At 37.4% G+C, this 14,203-nt stretch overlaps 1 long non-coding RNA gene across 1 annotated transcript; it reads left to right on the forward strand.

Annotated features, from left to right (window-relative positions):
• Window positions 1–650: 650 nt before the first annotated feature.
• On the forward strand, window positions 651–12,633 carry LOC105439828. The gene is made up of 5 exons (XR_971411.2): window positions 651–709; window positions 917–1,020; window positions 4,371–4,543; window positions 7,159–7,251; window positions 11,529–12,633. It is a non-coding gene; the product is annotated as an uncharacterized LOC105439828 (long non-coding RNA).
• The last annotated feature ends 1,570 nt before the right edge of the window (window positions 12,634–14,203 follow it).

The following is a 14,203-nucleotide window of genomic DNA, read 5'->3' on the forward strand; positions in this document are numbered from 1 at the left end:
ACATTACGAAAGGACCCATTGGACGAGCCTAATCGTGAGCGTGCACTCTCATGTCAACTGACCTTTTCAAAACTAGAAACGTTTCCCGACGTTTCCTTATACGAACTTTCCTCTAGTATGAAGAGCCCATTGAATCCGGCTGTGCTTGTTACAGAAATCTGAAGTCTCAAAGTGATTATTGACCCATGAAAGTAAGACTAATTACTCTAAATCACAGATCCGCTCCTCTGTGCTTTGTTTCTTGTGCTTGTTGTATTCAACTGGTCTATTACAAAATTGATCATATTTAATCGCCTATTTTCACTATCATGTATATTTCTCAAGTGTATTTTGCACACGTCAGTTAAATGCAACACTAACAGGCGATCCAGGCTATGTAAGGAACTCGTGGTCTCTACTTGTTGTTTTTGTTTCTGTGTTACGTTTGCTTTTGTATTAACACTAAAATCCGATTTCCATTACCTTTATATTTGGGAGAATTTAATCTTTTGAAGTTCCTAAACTTGGCTTAGTATCCTACATAACTACAATCCTGGACACGAAACAAGCAGCGAGAGGAACAGCGGGGGAGAGGAAGGCGTGAACATGACAATGATAGATTACGTAATCCGAAGAAAAAAAGATTCACGAGGAAGCACCATAAAGTACTATTTTTGGAAATCTTTACCATCAGGTTCCTGTTAAAGCAGACCAGAAAAATTCGATGAAAGTAATTCTCTTAGATTTCATTTTCATAACGTTTCTCACGCCATGAAGTGGTATTTTGATAATCAAATAAAACGTTTCGAATGTGGTTGACAGAAATAAATTGGTTTTCGCAATGTTGATGGTTTTTTGAAAACGTGTATCCAAACCTCTTGTACCTACCTCGTGATTGAAGTTAAAACTATATAGTGTGATATCTATTGTATCTCAGCCATTCACATCGCCTGACTGTCTCCATGCACATCCACTCCAACTAAAGATCTGACGTTCTGCAGTAGTACAACATTCCTCTCTTTACCCAAGGACAATTTTCAGGTAATATTACTTCTTCTGGTTTTAGTTAGTTCAACTTTTTTGTTACTTATCTATATTCAATTTTGTTTAATGAAATACGATTGTATGTGTTAACAGGAAAAGATTATACCTTTAGTTTTTGTTTATACACATTATTTATTTTCATTGAAATGTTTTATTTGTCAGAATATCAACACAAAAAGTACAAAGTATGTGTCACATTTGTTTTGTTGAAAATGAACAGTAATGCTCATGTACACATCTATGAACTTATAACTTTAAAAGAGACGGTTTAATTCATTTCAACTCGATATATAATCTTACATTAATCATTTATTAACAGGATATAAGACAAGACAAGACACAACATGAAAATGGAAACCCGTATTTCTTTTAAGTCTTTGAGCCGAAATGTAATTTTACACCATACACATTTTTTGTTTAACCTAGCGATATCTTGCCAGTAGAATTGTTCGGCGAAATATAATGTTGACAATATTTAATTTTGGAATTGACATCTTGATATTCACATCGCAGTATAAAATGTATGCAAGTAAATTTTTATGTTCAGTAATTTAAAAAAGGGGATAATTTCTCTTCCTTATACGTGCCAGCTATTCAGTTGCTATTACTATTTTGTTCAACATGTTGTAGTGCTCAATTGGGAATCTGGATTCGAGTCAACATTAACTATTGCTGGTAAAGTGAAGAATCAAAGCCTTGTTTCCTTAACATATTGAACAGTTGTTGGTTAAGACGAGTACATTTCTGGGTTATTTAGTCGTACAGCAATATGGTAAACTTGCTTCGTTATTATATTTACGATTTCGTTTAAGTTTCAATCAGAGTAACTAGAAGGAAATTGGTTTTGATCTGTAAAACAGAATGGTGATTTTGATTCAATAAGAAATGCTTTTTCTTCAATTTTTTCTGAGTTGAATAAAGATTTTCCGTCTCATCTGATGCATTTATTATTAAAAGTATTTTGGTTGGCCCTAGCGTTGGGATCCTACAATATTCAACAATTTCGCATCAAAATCATAGTTGATAAGATATTTCCCACCAACTGGTGACAATAATTGTAAACATATTGATTTCTAACCTGTAGAGCTTGAAGTAAAAACCTTGTTTTCCATTTCATTTTCTAAGCTTGCACAATCGATGTATTTACAACTCATCTTTAGACCTCCCTCTTTATAATCTCACAAACACTCAACGTTTCATTCTGTCTTGACCTCCCCATTCAAATTTGTATAACACTTTATTTTTATGGATAAAACAAAAACACTTAGGAGTTGAAACTATACTGGTTACATGTAACCCCGCATGTAACACTTGTTATATAGAAACAGTCTTGAATTTATTAGCTTGTTTTCGTACAATGAGAGATTTAAGGCTTTACACAGGTTCAGCTGAGATTTTTGGGAATGATTTGGAGTTGTGCCATCCGATCTTAAAAACTGTGGGACTTGTCAATTTCAAGAAAAATTGCCATGCATTGTGGTTCAAGGCATGGCATAGAGGATTTGTTAATGTTGGGGGTCCGGGCGAATTGCAATGAATTATTGATACTTATAGTTTCCAAACAAGGCAAAAATGGCTGAAGAAACTCTTCCTGGATTTCAACTTCTTGATGATGATCAATTGCAAGACTTGATTAATTCTGCTGACAGCAAGAACACTAAAAGGGTACGTGAAATTCTCCACATTCGAAGATTATTTTGGTCTAGATCTAGGCTACCTAGTACCTGCAAGTTATCAACACAGACCTCGATAGCGTAAACAAATTTGCAAATTCGGAGCTGGACAACGTAGATCTAGGCCAATATTAACTAATAGATTCGGACTTCAGCGTCATTTCCTCAATTCTAACAATGTCGACATCATATTGAATGAAGCATTAAGATTTTTCCAATTCGACGAGAGTTTTTAAGTGTTTTTCAGCAATGCTTAAATAAGAAGGAAATTAAGGGAGTTGTGACTCACAAACCTGCTATCTCAGCAGAAGACATGGACAAAATCCAAGGTTCGCTTGATTCGGATAATCCTTTAGGTCTTCTGGACAAGGTATTTATTGACACTCAATAGCTTCGAAATTTATGAGGAATTAGGCCTAGGGGGAAAATGCTACATAGATTCCTAGAGCCGTAGAGGCTAGATATAGACTAATCTAATTCTCAAAGATACACTCATAAAAAAACAACCGCGAGATAAACTAGAGAAAAGCCAAGGTGGTGTCATAAGTTGACTATTTTTTTCAGTATATAAAAGTAATAATGACTGCTTTAATTTTCGAGACATAGTTGATTTTATACAAGGGGAGGTTACAATCGTGTTATTACCCGAGGCGCCTCGGGCAATAGCACGATTGTAACCTCCCCGAGAGCGTATTGCTCGGTTGTAACCTCCCCGAGAGCGTATAACAACAACTATGTCTCTCAAAGCAGTCATTATAACTATAACATATCTTTTTTGGTCCAGTTTTTAAGGATTTTTTTTTTGCGCCGACTCAGCCGGCCGGTGAATAAGCGGGGGGGGGGGGGGGGAGGGGGAGGGGTGGATGCAGGAGAGGAGGACCAATCTTAAGGTACAGGGTGATGAATTGTATTATATTCTGGTGTAACCAGCATTCAATGATTTTCTTGAGACCAAAGAAATACGGTAAGACCTAACGTTATCAAATTAATGCAAATTCTGTTAAGCAGTTCAAGAAACTTTCCCAATGTGGTAAGAACATTATGTCTAAGTTTGGATAATTTGTTTCGTCCTTTTTAATGCGTTAGAATTTTGGTTTAATGTGTAGTTGTCGTCTGTAGTATCAGTGTACATACATGTGTATAGTAGTTTTATTACTGAGGTATAGGGTATAATGTATTTTTTTAAAGTATATCTTAAAGCTTGCCATAATTTGTTTGTTGTTAGCAGCCAAATATTTTCTTGTTTTTAAAGATTTTCTGTTTTTTTTTAAATATCATTGTTAACCATTATATTTGAACTATTTAATTATATTTCTTTCGTGCTTGCGAAGGGGCCGTTAACACAAATAAATAAAAATCATTGTCAAATCAAAGAACACGATGCAATAAAAACACTACCAAAAGGAACCAAACTGTGATCGCTAAAGGCAGGTGGTCTTTCTTTACAGGTATTCGCCGAAGCAGGTTTTAAAGACGCTTAGGAATGGGCTCTTATGAGAAATTCGACACATTTGGGTGTTCACCCGATAACAGGTATTGTCAATCACTAGGATTAGCCTTCAGTTTTATAACCAACAAGCCTCATGTAATGCTTTGCATTTCCCCATTTCTCCATCCATATGAAAATGTCGTTTTCTGACGACCCACTCCCTTTAATGTATCTGTCTTCCACAGTGTTCGACTCCGTGCAGCAATGGTATCTAATACTGTGATCAGAATGTTACTTCTACTCGCTGTTGTAGTCACAGCCAGTGCTTTTCTGGAAACTCAAGGCGAGGCAGCGGATGTCCGCGAAAACGACATCGAGGAGCCAGTGCAAGAAATGGTTACGCATAGGTACCATGACAGTAAGTAGTCTGCAGGCACAAACCCATTTCAGTATAAGGTGTAGTTCAGATATTACGCTCCAAAACCGCGGCGTTTTTTTTTTTTTTGGTTTGTATAATGACGTAACGTGTACTACACTGAAACTTATGACACATAAAGCTAAACCCCCGATCACACCAAAAATCGAAAATTGCTAATTTTTGTGATTTGTGTACTAAACATATGGAAATGTCATTTTTCCTAATAATATATTAAACATAGGTTATTGGGTCTTGTTTAAAGTTTAGGTGGTTGTGGTAGTCAAAATAGTTGAATTGTAGTAAGAAACGAAATAAAACAACAAAAATAATAAACAACAGAAGTTTAAAAAAACAGTGAAATACATAAGAAATTATCAAAACAAGAGATAACATAAGGAATAAGCTGGCTCTTCCAATTTTTTCTGTCGTATTTTTATTCCAAATGGTCTTATAAATATATGTATTTAAAAGAATGCTTAAATATGAATAATATATGATTTATGGGTAAAAATGTGATTTTATGACCTTATTTGCATAAACTACCATAAATATGCAAACAAGTAAATTTTTCAAAAAATTGAAAATATCATTTTATTCTATACACTTCACTTGACATGCGTGCACATTTTCGCGGAGGTCGACCGCTTCACGGCCGAGATCTTAATGGGAGCCATAAAAAGAATGCTTAAATATGAATAATATATGATTTATGGGTAAAAATGTTATTTTATGACCTTATTTGCATAAACTACCATAAATATGCAAACAAGTAAATTTTTCAAAAAATTGAAATTATCATTTTATTCTATACACTTCACTTGACATGCTTGCACATTTTCGCGGAGGTCAACCGCTTCACGGCCGAGATCTTATGGGGGCCATAATGCCCCCCCCCCCGGCCGTACTAAGACCTCAAATAGCCCGGCCTTTTTAGGGTTAACTTAGACCCCCTTTACAGTGAGCAAAAAGGCCAGACCGGGCCGGGCCGAGCCGCGGCCGGCCTAGCATTGTTAACGCGCAAAAGGTCAAATGCGAGGCCAAACTGGACGCGCATTTGGCCCTGCTCTGGAGGTAGTCTCGGCCGCGGCTCGGCCCGGGCTTTTCTCACTGTTAACGCACGCAGGGCCTAGTGCGCGGCCAATTGCGGGGCCAACTGTTACCCCTTAAGTGAAAGTTCGCCGTGTATAGGAAATTGGGGAAAAGATTCACTGCAAATATCCCGCGCGCGCGCGACCGGATCTGCACTGTGACCCCCGGCGCCCCCCCCCCCCTCCCCCATATAATCGTTTGTTTACATGCAGAGCGCCACTTCGTCAAAATATTTAAATGTTACAATTTAATAGGCCGCTGCCGAGCCTGTAAGTACTGTAAACGCACAGAATAGCGGGGCCGAGTAGGCCTGGCTTGGCCTCGGCCCGGCCCTGGCCCTTTTCTCACTGTAAAAGGGGTCATTATGTCTAACATAGTGTCTAAGCTTGGAGACTATGCCGACTGCACGGGCTGTTGCCTCAAATAGGTTTCTTTACTCATTAAAACTGAATAGGCCTACTATGAAGCATTATCGTTACGTACAACGTTTCATTTTATATAAAAAGCATTGTTGTAGGCCAAATGAAATCGTCTTGTAAGTACAATAAAAGAGTCCCTACTTCGACATACTTACGACGTTGTCTGCTCCCCCAAGGAAGCTGCTATTTTGTCGAAATTTCCCTTTAAAACTTCGGGTTATGACGTATCGACAGGAGAACTGTTGTAGCGCCCTGTGTTCGCGTTATATGCAATACAAGTCAAACATGGTGTACGGCCAAGTGTTTCGTTGTAATACTTGTTCCTCGAAAGCCAAGGGGAAATTGTTTCATCGGTTTCCTGGCCGACGCAATCGCAATAAAATGTTCAAGCTATAGGTATAGCAGCTCTGAAGGTGGATAATTTTCTGGACACAAATAACAAGTACCACAGGAAAAACGATGTGATCTGCATTGATCATTTTATAGTTTACAGCAGGAAAACGTACGTACGCAATAGCGGTCGAATCCTTGCGATACGTCCCAAAACGGGCTGTGCGCAAACACAATGGCGACGTTCTGAAAATTCTCAAATCCGCGAAAGACGAAGAATTTTGAAGAAAAGTTACGATTTCCATTTTGTCAAATGTATGACGTTTTTTATATTCTTCAGATAATGTTTTAAATGACCTACAAACTGAAATTAATATGTATGTTAAGGTCAATTCCCATTTAAATTTAGCAGTCTTTATAACAAAGCCAGGATTTGAGAGCTAGGCTCTGCTGAAAAAAAATGGAATTATATTTATGTGGAAAATTAAAAGAATCATAAAAATGGAAACAGTGATGGATCCAGATTTTCCACAACAACTTAAAGGAGAGGAAATGGGAGAAAGAAAATAAAATAAGGAAAGGAAAGAAAAGAAAATATTTATTAAAAAAGGAAAGATTGAACACAGGAAAGGAAAAAAGGAAGAGAAAGAAAATCCAGGTAGGTGGAAGATCTTCATTAAGCCACAGGTGTTGAAGTGGGGGAGGGGGGGGGGGGGGTAAGGGTTCTTTTTATACTCGATGTGTACTTGAGATAATATATTTTACATTTTCTTTCAGGTTGCACAAAAAACGGTCAAACATGCGAATGCTTTTTAGGAACAAAAATAGCGTACGCCTGCGAGCCAAAAGAAGAAACAACAACAATAACAAGTAAGTAAAATATTGCAACCGAACCACTGTACTTGCTTTCACTTGTGAGAGAATACTATAAAGCATACGTATTCAAACTTTTCAAGCCATTGTGTACTAGAAGCACTTCCTAAAATCGGTTCTAGGACAATTACCCCCTGGGCGATCACCCCCGGAAAGTTACCCCCCGGAAAACTACCCCCCCGGAAAATTACCCCACGGAGAATTACCCCCCGAAGAATTACCCCCCGAGGACAATAACCCCCTAAGGACAATTACCCCCCGGAAAATTACCCCCCCGGAAAATTACCCCCCGGAGAATTACCCCCCGAGGACAATTACCCCCCAAGGACAATTACCCCCCGGATAATTACCCCCCGGAGAATTACCCCCCGAGGACAATTACCCCCCGAGGACAATTACCCCCCAAGGAAAATTACCCCCCCCCCGGAGAATTACCCCCCGAGGACAACTACCCCCGAGGACAATTACCCCCAAGGACAATTACCCCCCGGAAAACTACCCCTTGAGGATTTACCCCACGAGGACAATTACCCGCCCCCGAGGACAATTCCCCCCCCCCCCCCCCCCCCCCCCCGGGGACAATCAGGATTCAATAGCAAAAGACGATCTGACACGTTGAGAGATGCTGTGAAGGCTACAAGCCCATAAAATCCCGTGCATGAACCCACATTCGTTCAAATACTTGCGCGTGATCTTCCTCATTACTACACATTTTTCTTTAGCTATAATGTATGCAACAACACTGTGGTTACTGTTTTCTACGAAGGATTTCTCTTGTGCAGCGTTATTTCAACTTTTTGTTCGACACGATGCCCTCTTAAGAAATGAAAAGTTTCGCCCAATCTTAAATTCTTCACAAACTATTTATTTTGCATCACTCTGGCACTCGTCAAGTGCTATGTACACACGTATGGGCACATTTGTTTCTTGATTTAGTGAACGAGCAAGAAAAACAAGGACAAGACATTTTCAAAATGGTAAAACATAATGTTGTAATCAACACACTAGCACAGATTTAAGGTATGCGGGCGCCTCATCGCCGAATGTACACGAATATAAAGTGAAATATTCGGTCATGACCTTGATACACGAATATGAGGATATTCGGGCCTCTCGTTGCCTTGATTCATCATGTTTATAATTGTGATGAGTGTGGTAACAATGTAATGTCGAAATAAAAGATATATATTCGCAAAATATTGTCAGCGAGCGAGGAAGAAAGACATTTTATTACTTGTTTACATTTTATTTTCTCATGAAAATAAATACTGGACCCGTTTCTGATATTTGTTTTTCACAAAATCAACGTTTGACAAAAAAAATTGTCATGTAACTAACATTCTCTTTCGGCACCCCAGTTGAAAAAACGCTGCTCTGGAATTACAAAATCATTGAGATGAATGTACCCAAGTGCGGATACTTATTTTCTTTTAATATGGCACCGTACATACCATATATTTAACTTGAAGGCAATTTTTATTTCAAAATAAATTACAGTACAAGAAAACATATTTTAGTTCACCATATGACAACAGAAAATATATATATATATATATATATATATATATATTACATTACATTTATAAACATGAAGAGAACCTTAATTTTGGAATAGATCATGGATGAGGGCCCATTATACATACAAAGACAAATATACGATCAGCTGATTAGAAAAGTTACAGAGGATGCATAAATAATGATATCTTACATCCTAATTTCTTTGTTGGGCTATTTTTGGGGAGACTAGCTGTATTAACGCTTACTCATCTGCGCGCAATTTATTTTTAAATTTCTAAGAAATGTAAATTCCGTACTTTGATTTGATACATGCGTCTTCTGGCAATTGAATTCGATTTGATACATGCGTCTTCTGGCAATTGAATTTGATTCAATACACGTGGCATATTAAGTCAAACTTCACAAAGGTGGAATGGATACAGAGCGAGAGGGGTGGGTGAAATCTCCTCCTAGGAGGATACATGTACGTCAAGCAAAAAGATTTGGCAGATGGGTACGAGGGCTTTGAATGTGAGCTACGAATATAAATATAATTTATACACAACCCCTGTAGGAAACAAATCTATTCCGTCATAAATAACTAAAAAAATGAAAGTTCATGACATTTTCTCTAAATAGCAATTTGAAGAGGAGCTCGCATTATACGTCACAGTGTTACAAATTCCCTGGGTGCGATTGTCCTCGGGCCGCGGTAATGGTGTTTCGAGGGGGGGGGGGGGTAATTGTCCTCGAGGGGTAGTTGTCCTCGGGTGGTAATTGTCCTCGGAGGTAGTTGTCCTCGGGGGTAATTGTCCTCGGGGGGTAATTGTCCTCGGGGGTAGTTGTCCTCGGGGGTAGTTGTCCTCGGGGGTAATTGTCCTTGGGGGGTAATTGTCCTCGGGGGGTAATTTTCCTCGGGGGGTAATTTTCCGGGGGGTAATTTTCCGGGGGATAATTGTCCTTGGGGGGGGGGTAATTGTCCTCGGGGGGTAATTCTCCGGGGGGTAAATTTCCAGGGGGTAATTGTCCTTGGGGGTAGTTTTCGGGGGGTAATTTTCCGGGGGGTGATTGCCCAGGGGGTAATTGTCCTGATACGCCTAAAATCCTCTCTAGCGCCATCTCAGGTCAGCTGTAGCATTAATTCCCCGTAACTCGCTGCTTTTGAATGTTGTAGCGTGCTGTCTGCCTGCGAAGTGGAAATAAGGTACTGGGTTACGCACTGTTTAGGTTAACCATACTTGGGCAGAAAGGTCAATATCGCATTAAAGGTAATACAACGTTTTGGGAAATTCTGAAAATTGGTTGGATAAAGATTCGTTACAATTTTGAAATATTTGGATACCCCTGTGGATTTATCATAAGCACTAAAAAAATTAGCCCCTAAAACACTCTTCATAAGGGACTTCAATTAATTTTTGTGATATGCGCTATATTAGAATGGTTTATTATTATTATTATTCTGCTTCCGAGAAAAAATGAATATCAAAATTTACCGGTGCTCAAGGTAACTTTCGATAATTTTTAAATAGCGCCTGCGGTCATACCATGGTAGCTGCGACCATGAAAATCTCAGAATATGTATTTGGGATATATAATTTTCAAACGGGAATAGCCAATCGGTCAAATTTATTCAAGAAACATTTTTTTATAGCTAAATTAATATCTTGACCTAGAGAGGGAGCTATCCAACGAAAAGTGTTTATTATTAACAATGTTATCACTTTAGACTCGATTTCAACCGTCACAACGATCACTGAATATTGTAGAATCGAATACTCTTCCAATATGTTCATTTGAGCCAAATTCATGACCCCATACCAAAACTTTGTAATAACTTTAATTCTCTGTCAAGCACACTTCCTCAAAATCCTTCCATGTTATAGCATTACGCCTATGAAACGAACTCCCTGTACTTCTAAGGAATTTTACTTCGTTTGACATCTTCAGAAAGCATCCGGAAACGTACGTGTACACAAATTAGGTTTTTATTTCAACCTAGGGCAGTGTCTAGTTTAGGGCGCTTTATAAATTCAATTAAACGTCAATCGGTGGGATGAAATGGAATGTATTTATCATTTTTGATTTTAGTTATAAGAGTACCAAAGTTTGCGGTCATACTGGCCAAGTAGTCAGCGTTGCTGGTTCCTAACAATGTTGTGCTAAACAAAGCGCCCAAACAGTGAATTTGCCCTGCTCCAGCCTGTCGCTTGAATGCTTCTGCGGTGAACCTCATGCAAAGGCTAAGTTGTTTAGAACCAGTAACCTAGACGAGGTGCGAATTTGACGAATAGCACTTTGATTCTGTTTATATAGAGGGATCTCAAAATGTCATTGATCTATCTTATTTCTTGATGATGTCAACAAATTGGCTCAATACATGTCTTAGCTTCAGATTCGGTTCCGGTTTTAACTTTCATTTCTCACACAAAATCATTGAAAACATGACCTAAGATTAATCACACAAATTAATGTGCTTTGATTTGATACATTTTGCAAAATAAAATGTTAATATTTGCGGTAAATTATGTATGCTTATTTTAATGGGAAATTGGGGAAACGGAGGGATGCACCGATAAACATAGATGTATGTAATAATTACATATAATAATCTTTTTTTAAACACATAGGGAAACAAATATTAATCAATATGCAAATGTTGAGAGGTAATTTCAAATGTTACGAGGGTGAATCTGCTTATCAATTTAATCATTTGAGTTGATGGATGCAAATGGAACAACATTGTAAATAAATTATATCTTCTTGCTTTCTTCCGACAGGTGATATTGAGTGAGATATCGTGGTCGATAGACGAACTAAAACACCGGCAATCTGCAAAACCGACAACCCCGGAGGCTGATGATAATACTCACAATAGTATTAATAACGTTAGATTCGTACAGTGCATAGTATAGTAATGACAATTATCTATTATTATTTATATACATTGAATTAAAAACTTGAATAATTAATATTAACTAAATACAGAAATATATTACACTATTGCAAGAAAAGTCTGAAGGGCTTTCTTATAACTATCGAGGGAAGATATATTCCTAATTATTAGGGATGATGATTTCTACACAGATGGAAATGGTTTTATATTCATTGATTTTATTTATAAAAACTCCATCTTTTTCATTCATAACATAAAAGCAGAACATTTTCCATATTCTTAGCTTATACAAAGTGAACGTAATTATATGAAGCTTTTTATCTGTTAATAAACGGATATAATTTAATTGGGTTGCGATTATTCTTATTCAATGCAAAAGTTAAAAGGCATAATATATTTAACGAAACATCGATATTTCTTCAGATCATGCATGCATTGAAGTAAATGATCCTGAATCAAAGTAATTAATAACGTGAAAGAATGTTCTGTAAATCATGAAATATGGAAATGAAAAGTGAACCTAAATAAATGCTAGGCTTGTTGCGTGTATGTACAACAATTATATAATATAATAATATTTCCGTACAACACAATTATTGCATGACCAAAAACAAGGACAATCATTGACTTGTTTTTAGAAAACAACTAAATACTCTTTAAAATGTTTATGTTCATATTTCTCAACATTGTAGTTGTACAGAATTGTTTTGAGTTATGAAACTGATGCTAGGATGTATCGGCTTCAAGATACATTACGTTTACAGGGTGTACAGCCAGGAATTCTGCTGTAAATGACGATCGAAGTGTATACGTACTTGATATACAAGATGAAGTTTTCTTTGAATTTTTTTCTGAATTCTTTCTTTAAAAATATAAGCAGTAAACAGGTGTAATTGGTAGTATAACTATGACATAATACATGTAATAGCAGTTGAGCTGTATAAGAGCATCATAACAATAAATGGCAAGATTGAGTGACCATGATAGATTTAAAAGTTCAAATCTTTCTTATTTTGTATTTCTTCTAACTACCCCCCCCCCCCCACCACCGCTGTGCCGCTCACATTTTCGAGACAAACAGAGCTCAATTGATGATATACTGTGTTCGTTTAAATTTGCAACAAAAACAGTTTTCTTATATTGCTACATTGTTAAAATAAAATGCATGGTCTCTAAAAACAATATCAATGGGTGCGAATGTTGCCGTTTAAAAAAATAATCTAAATTTGGTCGGAAAAAATGACTTTGAATCTCTAAACGTGATACCAATGTAAGGATTTTAATGCTCCTTTTCAGTTCTTTTTTATACCAGGCATCAAACCCGTTATAGTCGATGAAAAAACAAAAAGAAGATGCAATGTAGGTAGGAATTGCTGCCTTTCTACTCATACATGTGGCATATTTTCTAGGGCTATAAAACCTCAATATGTGGAATGATTGTCACGATAGGGTTAAGATCTATAAGTTTATAGGATGAATATGCGATGAAGACATAGATTCAGGACGAACGAAACAAATATGTATTATGGCAAGATGGTCAAACTATTACAATCAAATAAGCAAGACAAATATAGAGAGACACTGGTTGAGAGACAGAAAGGAATGAACACAAAAATAGAGAGACACTGGTTGAGAGACAGAAAGGAATGAACACAAAAATAGAGAGACACTGGTTGAGAGACAGAAAGGAATGAACACAAATATAGAGAGACACTGGTTGAGAGGCAGAAAGGAATGAACACAAATATAGAGAGACACTGGTTGAGAGACAGAAAGGAATGAACACAAATATAGAGAGACACTGGTAGAGAGGCAGAAAGGAATGAACACAAATATAGAGAGACACTGGTTGAGAGACAGAAAGGAATGAACACAAAAATAGAGAGACACTGGTTGAGAGACAGAAAGGAATGAACACAAAAATAGAGAGACACTGGTTGAGAGACAGAAAGGAATGAACACAAAAATAGAGAGACACTGGTTGAGAGACAGAAAGGAATGAACACAAATATAGAGAGACACTGGTTGAGAGACAGAAAGGAATGAACACAAATATAGAGAGACACTGGTTGAGAGACAGAAAGGAATGAACACAAATATAGAGAGACACTGGTTGAGAGACAGAAAGGAATGAACACAAATATAGAGAGACACTGGTTGAGAGACAGAAAGGAATGAACACAAATATAGAGGAACACTGGTTGAGAGACAGAAAGGAATGAACACAAATATAGAGAGACACTGGTTGAGAGGCAGAAAGGAATGAACACAAATATAGAGAGACACTGGTTGAGAGACAGAAAGGAATGAACACAAATATAGAGAGACACTGGTTGAGAGACAGAAAGGAATGAACACAAATATAGAGAGACACTGGTTGAGAGACAGAAAGGAATGAACACAAATATAGAGAGACACTGGTTGAGAGACAGAAAGGAATGAACACAAAAATAGAGAGACACTGGTTGAGAGACAGAAAGGAATGAACACAAAAATAGAGAGACACTGGTTGAGAGACAGAAAGGAATGAACACAAATATAGAGAGACACTGGTTGAGA

The sequence above is a fragment of the Strongylocentrotus purpuratus genome, unplaced genomic scaffold, assembly GCF_000002235.5.
Source record: "Strongylocentrotus purpuratus isolate Spur 01 unplaced genomic scaffold, Spur_5.0 spur5_scaffold_20, whole genome shotgun sequence".
NCBI lineage: Eukaryota > Metazoa > Echinodermata > Echinoidea > Camarodonta > Strongylocentrotidae > Strongylocentrotus > Strongylocentrotus purpuratus.